Here is a 14,282-nt window from a genome sequence, read left to right as displayed (position 1 = left end):
GAATCACCTTGTTCCTTTGGATTGCCTTTGTCATCTTTCGCGTTGTCGAAAGAATCGCCTCGTTCCTTTGGATCCCCTTATCATCTTTCGTGTTGTCGAAAGAATCGCCTTGTTCCTTTGGATTACCTTTATCATCTTTCGCGTTGTCGAAAGAATCGCCTTGCTCCTTTGGATTGCCTTTTGTCATCTTTCACGTTGTCAAAAGAATCGCCTTGCTCCTTTGGATTGCCTTTTGTCATCTTTCACGTTGTCGAAAGAATTGCCTTACTCCTTTGGATTACCTTTGTCATCTTTTGCGTTGTCGAAAGAATCGCCTTGCTCCTTTGGATTGCCTTTTGTCATCTTTCACGTTGTCGAAAGAATTGCCTTGTTCCTTTGGATCGCCTTATCATCTTTCGCATTGTCGAAAGAATCGCCTTATTCCTTTGGATTGCCTTTGTCATCTTTCGCGTTGTCGAAAGAATCACCTTGTTCCTTTGGATTGCCTTATCATCTTTCGTGTTGTCGAAAGAATCACCTGTTCCTTTGGATTACCTTTATCATCTTTCGCGTTGTCGAAAGAATCGCCTTGCTCCTTTGGATTGCCTTTTGTCATCTTTTGCGTTGTCGAAAGAATCGGCTTACTCCTTTGGATTACGTTTGTCATCTTTCGCGTTATCGAAAGAATCGCCTTGTTCCTTTGGATTACCTTTGTCATCTTTCGCGTTGTCGAAAGAATCGCCTTGCTCCTTTGGATTGCCTTTTGTCATCTTTCGCGTTGTCGAAAGAATCACCTTGCTCCTATGAATTGCCTTTTATCATCTTTCGCGTTGTCGAAAGAATCGCCTTGTTCCTTTGGATTGCCTTTTTTCATCTTTCGCATTGTTAAAAGAATCGCCTTGCTCCTTTGGATTGCCTTTTGTCATCTTTCGCATTGTCGAAAGAATCGCCTTACTCCTTTGGATTACCTTTGTCATCTTTTGCGTTGTCGAAAGAATCGCCTTGTTCCTTTGGATTACCTTTGTCATCTTTCGCGTTGTCGAAAGAATCGCCTTGTTCCTTTGGATTGCCTTTTTTCATCTTTCGCATTGTCGAAAGAATCGCCTTGCTCCTTTGGATTGCCTTTTGTCATCTTTCGCATTGTCGAAAGAATCGCCTTGCTCCTTTTGATTGTGTTTGTCATCTTTCGCGTTGTCAAAAGAGTTGCCTTACTCTTCTCTGAAAGAGTTTGCCTTGTCTGTCTTTCGCGTTGCCGAAAGAATTACCTTATCAAAAGATTGCCATATCCATCTTTCGCGTTGTCGAAAGAATCGTCTTACTCCTTACCTTATTCATATTTCACAATGATGAAAAATTTCACCGGATCGTCTTGATCATCTTCCAAGAGTGCCTCTTACAATTCCATTTCCATCGCCTCGTTCATCTTCAAGAAAAGTTGTCTTATTCACATTCCAATATTCCATTTTCTGCCCAATCAGGATAAGGGTATAAACCTGAGCCTCACTCAAAGAGGTATTTCATTTTCCGCCCGATCAGGATAAGGGTACAAACCTGAGCCTCATCCAAAGAGGTATTCCATTTTCTGCCCGATCAGGATAAGGGTACAAACCTGAGCCTCATCCAAAGAGGTATTTCATTTTCTGCCCAATCAGGATAAGGGTATAAATCTGAGCCTCACTCAAAAAGGTATTTCATTTCCGCCCGATCAGGATAAGGGTACAAACCTGAGCCTCATCCAAAGAGGTATTCCATTTTCCGCCCGATCAGGATAAGGGTACAAACCTGAGCCTCATCCAAAGAGGTATTCCATTTTTTGCCCGATCAGGTTAATAGTACAAACCTGAGCCTCATCCAAAGAGGTATTTCATTTTCCGCCCGATCAGGATAAGGGTACAAACCTGAACCTCATCCAAAGAGGTATTGCATTTTTCGCCCAATCAGGTTAAGGGTATAAACCTGAGCCTCCTTTGATGAGGTACTCCATTTTCTGCCCGATCAGGTTAAGGGTACAAACCTGAGTCTAATTTCTATGAGATATTTCAATCCCCAATCAGGTTAAGGGTCCAACCTGAGCTTCGTTCCATACGAAGCATTTTCTGTCCCATCCAGGTTAAGGGCAAAAACCTGAACTTCGCTCTCACAGAGCAAATCTATTTTCTCTTTATTCTCCATTTCATATCTACCATCTTCCTCGGGCTAATTTCTTCATACCCCGACAGATCCTTCTAACTGGGGCATTTTATATAGCCCAAATTTGGTGTGTTTTCTTTTCCACTAAGCTCGGCCACGAGCCGACTTAGTAGTAAAGAGGGGCATCTGTAAACACCCCAAATTTTCACCCACCTTCTTGGCATTTCCACCAATCATTATATTATGGTTCTCTGAAATCAATGTAGGGCAAAATGGTCATTTTCCAAGATTGAACCTTGCAGAAAGTCCTAAATTTCATTCTTGAGCCTCAAAACTTCTCTATTTAGACTCAGAGACATCTTCAAACTGCAAATCCTCAAAATCTCATGCTTAACCAGAAGTCAGAATTTTCAAATTCAAATTCAGAGTGGCAATTTTGTAGAACATGTCTTTGCATAGCATTGCATGAGCATTTCATATCATTTCACTGCACAACATGTCATTTCGAGATTCAAAACTCCTAATTTTTAAAATTGTCAATCCAGATTCAATTTCTAAACTTTTCAAAATTGATTTTAAAACCCTGGGTTTTCAAAATTATCAATTCTTCCCATTTTACCCCCAGGACCCCAAATTACGAAAAGTTTTTCTGAAGAAAACAATCTGGATGGTTTCGACATTTCAAAATTTCGCCAGTTGGAAAGAGGGGGACACAATTTCAAATTCATAAGATCTTATTTCAAACTTTTACAAAAAGGCTCCGAATTTCCCTACTTCTTTCAAAATTTCGCCCTAAGAACCATTTTCTTCCAAGTTTTGAAATCAAGCCAAATTTTGCTTCGTGTTTTCCAAAACTAGCCTACTATTGTGAAAATTCCAAAATATCTCATTTGACTTTTATTTCAAATAAGTAACGTGGGACCCGCCTCGAGGTGGTGTCACACTCAAATTCTCAAAAATTTCTCTTATTTTCAAAACAGTGCCCATTCGGAAGTGACACCGATTTATAAAACTTTTTTATGATTATTTTATTTTCTTTATTTTTAACTCAATGTTAATAAAATAATTAGTGGGCCCACGTAGGTGACGCTCCGCTAAGACTCCTTGCCAAGAAAAGCAAACTTTTTTCAAATCCAATGAGGTGGCACCACCTTAAAAAAAAAGAAAAAAAGAAAAAAAAAATTTGTTTTTTTATTATTTTCTTTTTAGTTATTACTTTTCAGCCCCAGAATGGAGCCACCGTGAAACCCTACCCAAAGTCTCATTTTTACCTAAGTTTTTCAAAAAAAAAGAGCCGTTCCCCTCCCAAAACGGCGAACATTTCAAAAAAAATTCAAAATTCTGTTTTGAAAGGTTATCGAAATCGGTTGAAAAAGAGGAAACGTCTCGGATTTGAAAAAGAAAAAAAAAAGGGAGGCCGGTTATTAAAAGGCTATCAAAGGCCCAATAGAAGGGGTCAGCAATTTCTCTTGAAGCTGGTTCAATCCCCTTATCGTTTTTTTTTTCCTCTTCTAGCAGAGAAGGCGACTTCCTGGACCCTATCTCCCACTCCCCCATTATCGCATCTACTCCTCTCTACCAGCAGGAGGGGAACGTTCGACTGCTTCTCCCTCTCTATCGCTGGAACCCGCCTGGGATTACATTCCTTCCTTCCAGCAAGAGAGGGACCCAAGATTCCAGCATTTCCTCTGGTTTCTCTTCATTTTCCAGAGCCTCTCTTCTTTTAACGCCCTTCTCCAGGACTAATAGAGAAGTCCTTTCATTCTGTTGATTGAAGACAGTAGGCTTCCTCTATCATCCGACAAAAGATCTCCAAAGAGGCGACCGAGGAGTGCGTTTCCCCTTTTCCTTCCCCTTTTTTTGTGAAGTCTGACCCATCTCTGAAGGAGACGCCAGCAGCAGCCTCCACTTAGCTAAGGTAAAGGCCTTTTTTTTTCTCATTTTATTATGCATCTACAAAAACTAAGTGTTGTGTTCATGCCATAAGCACTGCAGATCCATTGCAGCAGCTGAGGCGGTTGAGTGTCCCTGTTTTCTGCATCAAGAACCGATAATACCTCTCAATGGTATTATCGATTCAATCTGAAGATCATTACCCCACCAAATGATTCCCCTTTTTAAAAAAAAAAAAATGTTGTATGATTCGGTCCAGCATCATGAATATTTCAAAAGATTTTTTTTTTTTACTTCACCTCAATTCATGATTTCCTATACATATCTAGTTCTTCCTGTTATACACCCGTGCTTTATCATCCCAAAGGATTGTTTTATCACAAATTTCGGTTCTTCAGCATGTTACTGAGGCCGTAATTAAGATTTTTTTGTTAGCTTTTGACAATTTCCTCATTATCGTCTGATTTCTCATCAAAATTTTAGTCGTAAATCTTTTATATGTCATTTTTTTTTTCTGTATGAGCTAAGAGTTTCGGTTAAAATGTCTGCGTATCGTGGGGTAACGTGATGGCTGGTAAGGCTTATCATACAGCAAGTGGTGCTCTTAACCCAAGCACTACATTTTTTTTTTTGCGTCAACCATGTTTAAGTCTGCATAGTCTCACGGTTTCATATGTTTTCCTTTTTTTTAGAAAATTTCATATCCTGTATTCACTCGTTATGCATTTCTCAAAATGTGAAAGAGCTGAGCATTTTATGACTCGTTGTGCACTATTGAATTTCTCCAATCTTTGAAATAGAACTAAAATGTTATAATGTTCTGATGCTGATGAATGTGGTATGGATTTGTTTAAGCATTGTTGTCCCATTTGACTCTAGTTTCTTATGTTATCATGTCTCACAATTTTGTACCTTCATCCAGGTGATTTAGTTAGTTTAGTCATTTTCTTTTGCTATTTTGGAATGCCCTGCGTATGTGGCATATGCAGTAACGGTCATGACCCCTTATGAAATCTTTACTGCAAATGAAGTTATATATCTTGTTCTGTTCAGATTAGTGAAGTTGTTTGGGTTTGGAAAATATAGAATTTAAAGTTGAAAGACATGCATCTGAAACTTTGTTATGCTAGTTCCATTATTACTTTCAGAAGTTACATCAGAGGTTGAATGCTTGTTATTTGATACACCTACTGCTTGACTATGTTGGCTCATAGCAAAATACTTCAAAAACAAATTCCTGATATATTACCATAATGTAAGTGCTTACAAATATTGCAAATCCTAATGATGTCCTTGACAATTTTAGACTCGTGGATACCTGAATTACATAAACCATTATATGATACAGTTGAGAGATAAGCTATCATATACTGGAGGCACATGGAAATCAGAATTTCTTCATTGATAATCAACATTCAGCAGAAAACATGCACACAACCATCCAGTTGCACATGTGCATGCATCCATGTGCCATTACAACACACATGGCACATTTTTAGAGTCTCCAACATAGTTTAAGGTTCCCTTTAGAGGGAAATTCCCAAAACACTATGAATGTTTAAGTCAATTGGATCATTGCAGAGAGAGAGAGAAAGAAACAGAAAAACAGGGGATAACATGTCTTCAATTGTAGGAATGTGTTTATATATATAGTTATACATACACATATGTATACATATGCATATCTTCATTATACATGTACATATATTTCGTTGTATATCTCGTACTAACCTACTTTTGCAGGAAAAGTTCGGGAGATGCCAAGTCCTTTTGATTCCTTTTTTTTTTCCATTTTATGTCTAAATTGTAATAATCAGATGTACATTTGGAATAATATTTACTTTTACAGCTTAGATTAGGATGCATATCATGTAGTTTGATTTTGTAATATCCTGACTTTGTGATTCATGCATTTTATTTCAAAAGTACTATGGATGTACATGAATGACACGTTTACCAACTCTTAGGGAGTTGATAAACTCGGTGGAATCCATATTTACGGCCCTAGTCGGAATACGGACGAAACCCAAATTCATCATCTTTCTACCAGTTACATTGAGCCTACACTCTTAGGCTATCTTAAAAATGCACATCATATTTCCCATTTTCAAAGTATTGTGCATTAAATCAATTAAACTCTGAACATATTCATGGCCACAGTCAGAATATGTGAAGGATTTATTTTGACTTAATACACATTTTTCCAACAAATTTCTTAGAAAATCTTTCAAAGTGCATTCATTCACACATATCATTTGCATCATGAAATCATTGTTTTTCTCATGATTTTCTTAAGAAAATTTCATTCTCAAGAAATCAATTTCTCAAGAAACTCTGAGGATTTTCCGAAATCGGTTTTCCCAAGTCAAGTTTTTCCACAGTTTTCCATGGAAAAGGTTATTTTCTCAAGATTTTCAAAAGAAGTCTCTCACCTTTCTCAAAGATCAAAATCGATTTCCAAGTATTTCAAGGGTAAGATTCCCAAGATTTCAATTTCCCAAGTTTAGTCTTTCTTCTCCAATGGGTTTTGCTATAAATTTTCCATTATTTTCCTAAGAAAATTCTCAAAGTTCGAGTTTTCCTGAGAAGTGTTTCCCTTTTCAAATGTTCACCTTTTTCTCAAGAATCACTTCTATTTTCCCAGGATTTTCAACTATTCCTGATTTTTCCACATCTTTATGAACTTTCTCATGATTTCAAAAACCCTTTTTCATCTGAGTTTCCTGAGAAATTGACCTTTTTCCCTGAGAAATATCTTTTAACTCCAAAGGTTTTCTGAGCATACATCATGTTTTCCAACTTACATTTTCCAAAATCTCATAGCACATGCCTGAATTCTCTGTGCATTTAGGATAGAACACGTTTCGATGATTTAACTATGTCAAGCACAATTTTGGTCCTTGGTTCGATTACCTTTGTTAAAGGCGACAGGAACGGTCGAACCTCGTACCGACAGGTCGAGCCCCAGCCCATGGATTTTCCCACAATTTTCAAAACGGAGGTGAGTATTTCAAAACAATTTCCAAAATCCGGTCAAGTTTGAATCGCGAAAGCGTTTCCCTCTCTCTTTCGCAAGGAAGGGAAGACGCGAAAAAATTTTGCGACGATAACAATCATTAGCTGGAATAGTCTTGTTTATTGATTCGGGCTCTGCACCAGTCTTTACAAGCTGTGGCAGAGGATTCTGATGATAAACAAAATGTTCTTCCTCTTTTGATTCCTCTTCAACTGATTTTGTTTCTTCAGAAGTGGTGTCAGGTTGTGCTTTCTTTCTGACGATCCTGACCAATTTTTTCACAGCTTTCTTCTTTGGTTTGCTTTTCGGAGCAACCTCTTTCTGACTGACCTGAGCCTGTTCTGACATCATTCTCTTGAATAGGTTGTACATGGCAGGATCTATATCATTGGTTTGGTTCTGATTCTGCCCCCTGACTGACTTGGGAGAGTTCGTTGCTTTGGCAACGCTATCGCTGTGCTGAGGGGCAGTCTCCTTTCCAGCTCTGGTCTGAACCATTTTGACAATGCCAAATGATTTCTGTAGAAATAGAGGAATGGTTAGAGATTGGAGGAGTTTTTTTTTTTTTGAAAAATGGAGCCCTTTTGAGAAAAGGACAAGAAAAGATGAATTGACAGACAATTTAGACAAGTTATCCCATCACCAGAGATTGGGTCATCATAAATTTTTGCGATAATTGTGTCACCATTTTGCGGTGACAAAAATGTGCCTTATGACCTAGGCGAGGTCGTCCATCACTATGAGAGATAATCGAAGAAGAATATAAGAAAGAGGTCTCATCACCGGGGATGAGGTCGTCATGAGGATCGTGACCATATAAAACAAAATAAAGTTTTGGTCATAAAGAGCTTTTTATCAGAACAAAATGTTGCATTTTTATTGATGATAAAATTTAAATACAAAGAGAAGGTGGGCAGACAGTTTGCCACCATTCTCGATACTCCGACGATACATTAGGACCAGGAAACATAGACAAAGGAATAAAGGAGTCCCAAGTGTATTTGGTGACATGGTATGCCCCAGACCACTGATCCGACTGCAGATCAAACTCTGGCATGTGGCCCATTGGGAAGCGAGTGTTGACACAAACCTACCGCTGTGAAAACTGTCTGAGACACCTCTCTGGCTGATAGTCGACACAGAAGAAAGAGCCGAGCAATCTGTAACGCTTGCTACGAGCATAAGTGATGTCTTCTTTTAAATCATTATAATTTTGAAAAGATTTTTAAATGTAAAACATGTGAAAACCAGACATCAAATAATAAAAACCGGTTCTCACTAGTGGATGAGACTGGGTCGAACTCAGGGAACGGGAATATATCGTATTCAAGTTCACAAATCTAAAGTAATCTTTATTGCCAAATTATTGAAATGTAAAATGTTCAAGAAGAGTAAAACAACTAACTATTACAACAAATGAATACCCTTCGCAGAGGGCGTATAGTGCAATATTTACAAACCCAATTAAAATCCTAATTCTAAAGTAAAAAGTAAAAAGAAGCTTTATTCTTCGTACTTCGTGTCACGTAATCTCTTCCGCTCCACTCCCGTGCAATCCTGCACAAGTCAAACGAAACACGAGCAGTACACGATAAAAGAATAAAACTATACTTCAAGAATTATAAAATCTAAATGACACTCCTAAGTAAAAATGATTACTAACTACTAATTGACATGAAATAAACTGCTAACTATTACAAAAGATGTTAATCAAATCTACTACTAACTAATTGATTAATCTAATTACTAACAATTTACTAAACTAACAGCATTACATCAAGTTCATTGTTACGCAAGTTCAGTGGATAATGCACCAATTTCAAACAGAACATTTAGCAACCTTGAAATCCTATAGAGCTTCAGCAATTAATCTCTTATATGATGCAAATTAACACTCAATTGATCAGCAAATTTTAATCATCCAATATGATCCATCAAACAATTAATACACTTCTTTGTATTAAAAGATTCACAGAAAATAGCAGCAAAAATCAAATATAGCCTTCAACCGGCTATCAGGAACCACTCCCCTTACTTGAAATCAATGACAATAAACTGCTTCGATCTCATTGCTTTTATCAGAAAACATTATGTTACTGATTAAAAAATTCAGTGGCTATCAATATTCACATCGGATTCAGCCATCCGGTTGAATATTTTTTCAAAATCAATGCTGGAATTTCAAAGAACAACAGATATCCACTAGAACTTTCAAACAGCTGCTGGAATAACCAAAACTCAGAAATCTAAATACTCAAACAGAAAAAATTCAAACATCCGATCGATCTTCAAATTATCCGTTGATAAATTTCAACACTCAATCACTGAAAACAATAATAAAATCAAAGTCATTCATGAATTCAATCCTTGATCGGAAACAGTAAACCGTGAACTAAATTTCACGGTGGTTCAAGAATGAAATTTCCTGTTTCTTCTTTGCGTGCAGTGAATCAGAAGATTTCAATCGGCTGGACTGTATTCATCTCTCTGATTGCTACAGAAAATTAATCCAACCGATGGACTTTGGACAAAACAATCACCGGATGTTCAATTGATTCAGATCATTGCCGGAAAACATTAATCAATAATTGATCAACATTCAGATAGTTGATTATTGGAGATTAATCACTCTAAAGTTCACAAATCTTCATTTAAACCAGACATTACATAATCTTGACAGACTAAAATTAATCAAATTCCAGCAATCAAGCACCGGAAGGTTCATTCATGCTCAGCTTCACTCGCCGGAATTCCTCTTCCATTCTTGACTATCAACAAAGTTCTGAATAGAAAATTTGTCTTCTGATGTTGATTCAGATTGTCATCATACGGACATTGCTCCAGAGATTCCGATCAAAATTTTCAATCAAAAATTGATGCAAGAAGTTATCAAGAATTATTCATCCGAAACATTATTCCGGTAGATCCCTGTCCATCGCCGGAATTTCTCTTCAGACATTTTTTTCTTTTTTTATGTTTTCTTGTTTTTTTTTTTCCACATCAAAATTCAAACCTTAGATTGAAGTTCAGAAAGAAGATGAAGAAGAAAAAGAAGAAGAACTGAAGAAGAAGAAGTTACAGAACAACTCACCGTGACTTGAGAGGGGTTAGAAGAGATCGGACTCCTTCCATACGCTGCCACCGGAATGAGAAAAACCTCCACCTGAAAAGAGAAGAGAGAAACAGGGAGAAGGAGAAGAAGGAGATAAGAAGAGGTGGAGGGGAGAGGTTAGGAGAGAGGGAGAAGGCGCACAGAGGAAGACCCTTTTGAAAATTTCCCTTCATGGGTTTTTAAAGAGCAAACCGGTTTGTTAAACCTGTTTGTTATTATTTTTTAAAAAATTTAAAGAAAAGCTACAAGAAAAAAATTATTTGCTAAAAAACTCATTTGATTTAAAAATATAACTACTCTACTATTTTTATAACTATTTATATTTAATTAAATTTTTTTTCTTTTCTATAAGGAAGACTAAAACACTTTTAGTAACAATATCAAAATGTATACTAAATTGCAAAAGAAAGCTATTTTTCTCTATTTTCTCTATTTTTTTATTTTTTTATTAAAATGCTCTATCCTAGCATATAAATGGGTTTTTTTAATTGATTTTAATATGAAATCATGCATGTTTTTATGTAAAATGTACCTAAAATCTATGCATGATCAATAAGTGTAGCAAGGAACCGATTCTCGTCTGTTGAAGTAATCCCAAAGAATCTCCTCCTGATGCAGACTCTCGATCAAAGTTCGATACTGAACAACAGACTTCGGCTTCTTGCTATTGAATCTGAAGGAACTGGCCTTCGATGGAACATGTCGTAGGAATCACGACTGCAAGGCATACGTGCATCCTTCCATCAAAATGGTTTCTCCGATGGCGAAACGAGCTAAGCCTCTGTAGAGAACGGCTAGAGATGCCATGGATACTGAAAGCTGACGGGTCTGCTTGTTTCTCTATCTTCGAAAGAGTTGGGCGACTCTGACATCGATGAAATTTTGACCATCCTGAAAGAACGCTAGTCCCACTGTGCATAGGACCATGGCATGCTGGATTCTTTCTTTCGCTGCTCGAGACAAGTGTGAACACCCCAAATTTTTCAAAATCTTTTAAATATCCCCTTTCTGCCCCTAAATTCATTTTTTTTCTAAATTCCAGTTCATTTCTCAAGTTTTACTGAAATTAAATTCATTGTATATGTTTAAATTGATTTCGGACCTGGATCTGTTGTCCAGATCCAAATCTGAGTCACATTGTCCAAATTTTAAATTAAAATTATAGAAAATACCAAAAATAATTTTTAAATAGCTCGGACAATCCTTCCGACATCTGTTTGGATCCATCAAATCATATTTCTCGATTCGAGTGTCAAAACTTGAATATTTTCTCAAAACCGGGGTCCAAACCCTCTTTTTTGAAGAAATTTTCCCGAAATGGTCTGAAATTCTCAGGAAGATACTTTTGTAAATAGTCTTTTTAGAAAAATACAAAAAAATTAGGATTTAGTCTTTATTTTCTCAGGTTTTTATTCCAAAAATACAAAAAAATCAAAATACTCAGAAAAGAACAACAAAAAATAAAATAAAATAAAATACAAAAAAAAAAAACCATTCTTTTGCAAAAACCTTTTGAAAAACACTCTTTTGAAAAATCGGGTTTTGAGAAAAACTTCTTTTGCAAAAAAAGTTTTGTTAGGGAGCCCCTCTTTGCAAAAACTTAAAAATAAAGGGGCCCCCTTTTGAACTCGTTTTTTTAGGGTTTTGGTAAAAACCCTTCGCAAGGGGTTGAATGGGAAGACCTTCTCCTTATCGCAGGTGATCCATGGCGCCTTTCCCCTCCATTCTCATCCATCAGCGCTCCATCAGCCTTCTGATCGGCTGGTTCTCCCTAAGCCCTTCATCTTCAACCGTTTTCCTCCTTCGCGAACCTCCTTCTCCCCTATAAAGGAACCACGCAGAAAACCCTAAACCCATCCGTTATCACCCTCGCACCCCTCTTTCACGATGGCTTGGCCCCTTCTTCAACTTCTTTGATCTATCCTTCACCTCTCCAGGTCGTCTTCTACCCCTCCACCTTCTTTTCCTTCACGCATCCGTTTTCACCCTTCCTCTCTCGACTCTTCTCTCTGAGAAATCCATCTCCACCTTGCCCTTTCACATTTCCTCTGAATCGGCTTCTCACCCCGCACCGCTTCTTCACCTCCGCCTCTCCTTCCTTCTTCTTATCTGTTTCCACCATTTCTCCCCTTCTTCATTTTCCTCCAGCATATCCCTACAGAATTACATTGTAATATCAACGAAGCTTCAAAGGACCACTCTGGTGGACAATTTGCTATGCTATTGATGGTCCAGATTGGGTGAAAGAAAATTAATACCTACGATGGAAAAGGAATCTAGTAAGTATTCTTCCCTCCCCTTTCAATCTTTAAATTCCCCCATCTCTGATTTTTCTTCTCTAAAATCTATAGTAAGCTTCTATTTTGGTCCATTCAACGCACCATGGATGGTGTTGAAATTGCCTGTGTCAATTTCAAACACCTCCTTATGCAATAGAAAAGGGGGTTAATCACTCCGACATTTCCTTTCCTCCATCAAAATTTTCTGTAGTTCTTGATTTATGGTTTTTTTTTTTTATTTCTTTCTCTCCCAATTATTTTAGATATGCTACCTGTATCTGCAATTTGTAATCATATTTACCTCATTTGCAAATTGAGGACCCCCCCCCCCTTTTTTTCGTGGGATTTGTATTTTCTGGGGTTTATGCTGCTGTAAATAGCGATACACTGTTCATCTGATGGTCTGAGCTTCCTAAGCTACTGATCATCATAATATTCTACCTAAAAGGATCACGAGATATTGCGTGTTATCTCTAAACTTTGTACATTCGCAATCTCTATATATCTGCATTAAGTACGGCTTCAGAGTGGCGAGCAGGAGTTAACCAGGTCAGATTTTTTTTTTTCTTTTTCTTGTTTGTGAACTTTTCCTGTCTATACTGTCATCCTTGCTTTGAAAGTTTGATTTCCTGTTTGCATCTGGTTATCTGCATTTGGATTTGGGCAAACCTTGTAATCCTCCCAGAATTTTCCATTACAACATACGGCTAAGTCTTGCCGTAATAGGAATTTGTGTCTTACATTCTTTTGAATCATGGGTTCATTATCTCTTACAATGTTTATTGATTATTGACATTTCCTATACATGTTTTATATGGATTAGCACCTACATGTCACTTAATCAGGGTGGCCGTTGAAATGTTCGTGTGATTTATTATAGAATCTCCACTTAGCCATCCAATATATCTCACTCTCACAGCACCTATCAGTGTTTGCCATTCCTCTTCAATCTAAACATAGTATTGATCTGGAAACTTGAGATTATGTCTTGCTCGAATATGGTTTTAGTAAGGGAATTGGTAATGGAGAAGTCCCCCCTTTTTGGGATATACACCCAGAGCCACAAAGGTTCTCTGTCCATTGTTGTATATGTGGCTTATACATACCAGGTCAGAGGTGGAGAAAGAAGCTAGAAACAATTCATCCTGCGGAAATTTGTTCCCCTGTGTCTGGCTGCAATACAGAAAAATGCATCAAAGTGCTAGACCACCAGCAACTTCATCAATTTCGTGCGTTGAAACTGGTAGCGAGCATAGGTTACCAAGCCTTCAATCCAGATTATTGCCCAACGCTGATTACAGAAACTCTGGCATTGGTGTCCAACGTTGAGCATGCACAACAGCTCTGGCATGGTTGTCTAATGTTGGTTACAGAGGGGCTTCCTGAGGATGGGAGTGACGCAACTGAGTTGCTGCTCTTACAAATAGATTTTGGCTTTTCCTGAACAAGAACCAAGAGGAGAGTTATATTCAGATGATCATGACCAGGTGTCCTGCTGAAGAGAGATCTGACAGATCAATCCCCACAACAGGAGTGTGGTTCTGATTTTCTTATTTTTCATAATTCCTTTCTCTTTTAACCATACCATTTATATGCTGAATGGTTTCCTGCTCCAATATCTAACATTTCATGATGATTTTGAAGGTTCAAAAAAATCGGCCCTTGAGTAGAGATTCATGAGAAATCTAGCTGGAAATTAAAGATATTATGGCTGGGCTTGATCGAGCATCAGAGGAAGCCCACCTATCTGTTGTTGGTTGCCAGCAATCTCAGGATATTCACGGTGGATGTGATCGAGACTGCAGAAGTAAAAAAAAAAAATCGGGTTAACCCAAATACGTTAGCAGTTCTATTTTCTTTTCTGTTTCTATTT

This window comes from Nuphar pumila, chromosome 13, assembly GCF_984573655.1.
Source record: "Nuphar pumila chromosome 13, dmNupPumi1.hap1.1, whole genome shotgun sequence".
Lineage (NCBI taxonomy): Eukaryota > Viridiplantae > Streptophyta > Magnoliopsida > Nymphaeales > Nymphaeaceae > Nuphar > Nuphar pumila.
Note: the sequence above shows the minus strand (reverse complement) of the source record.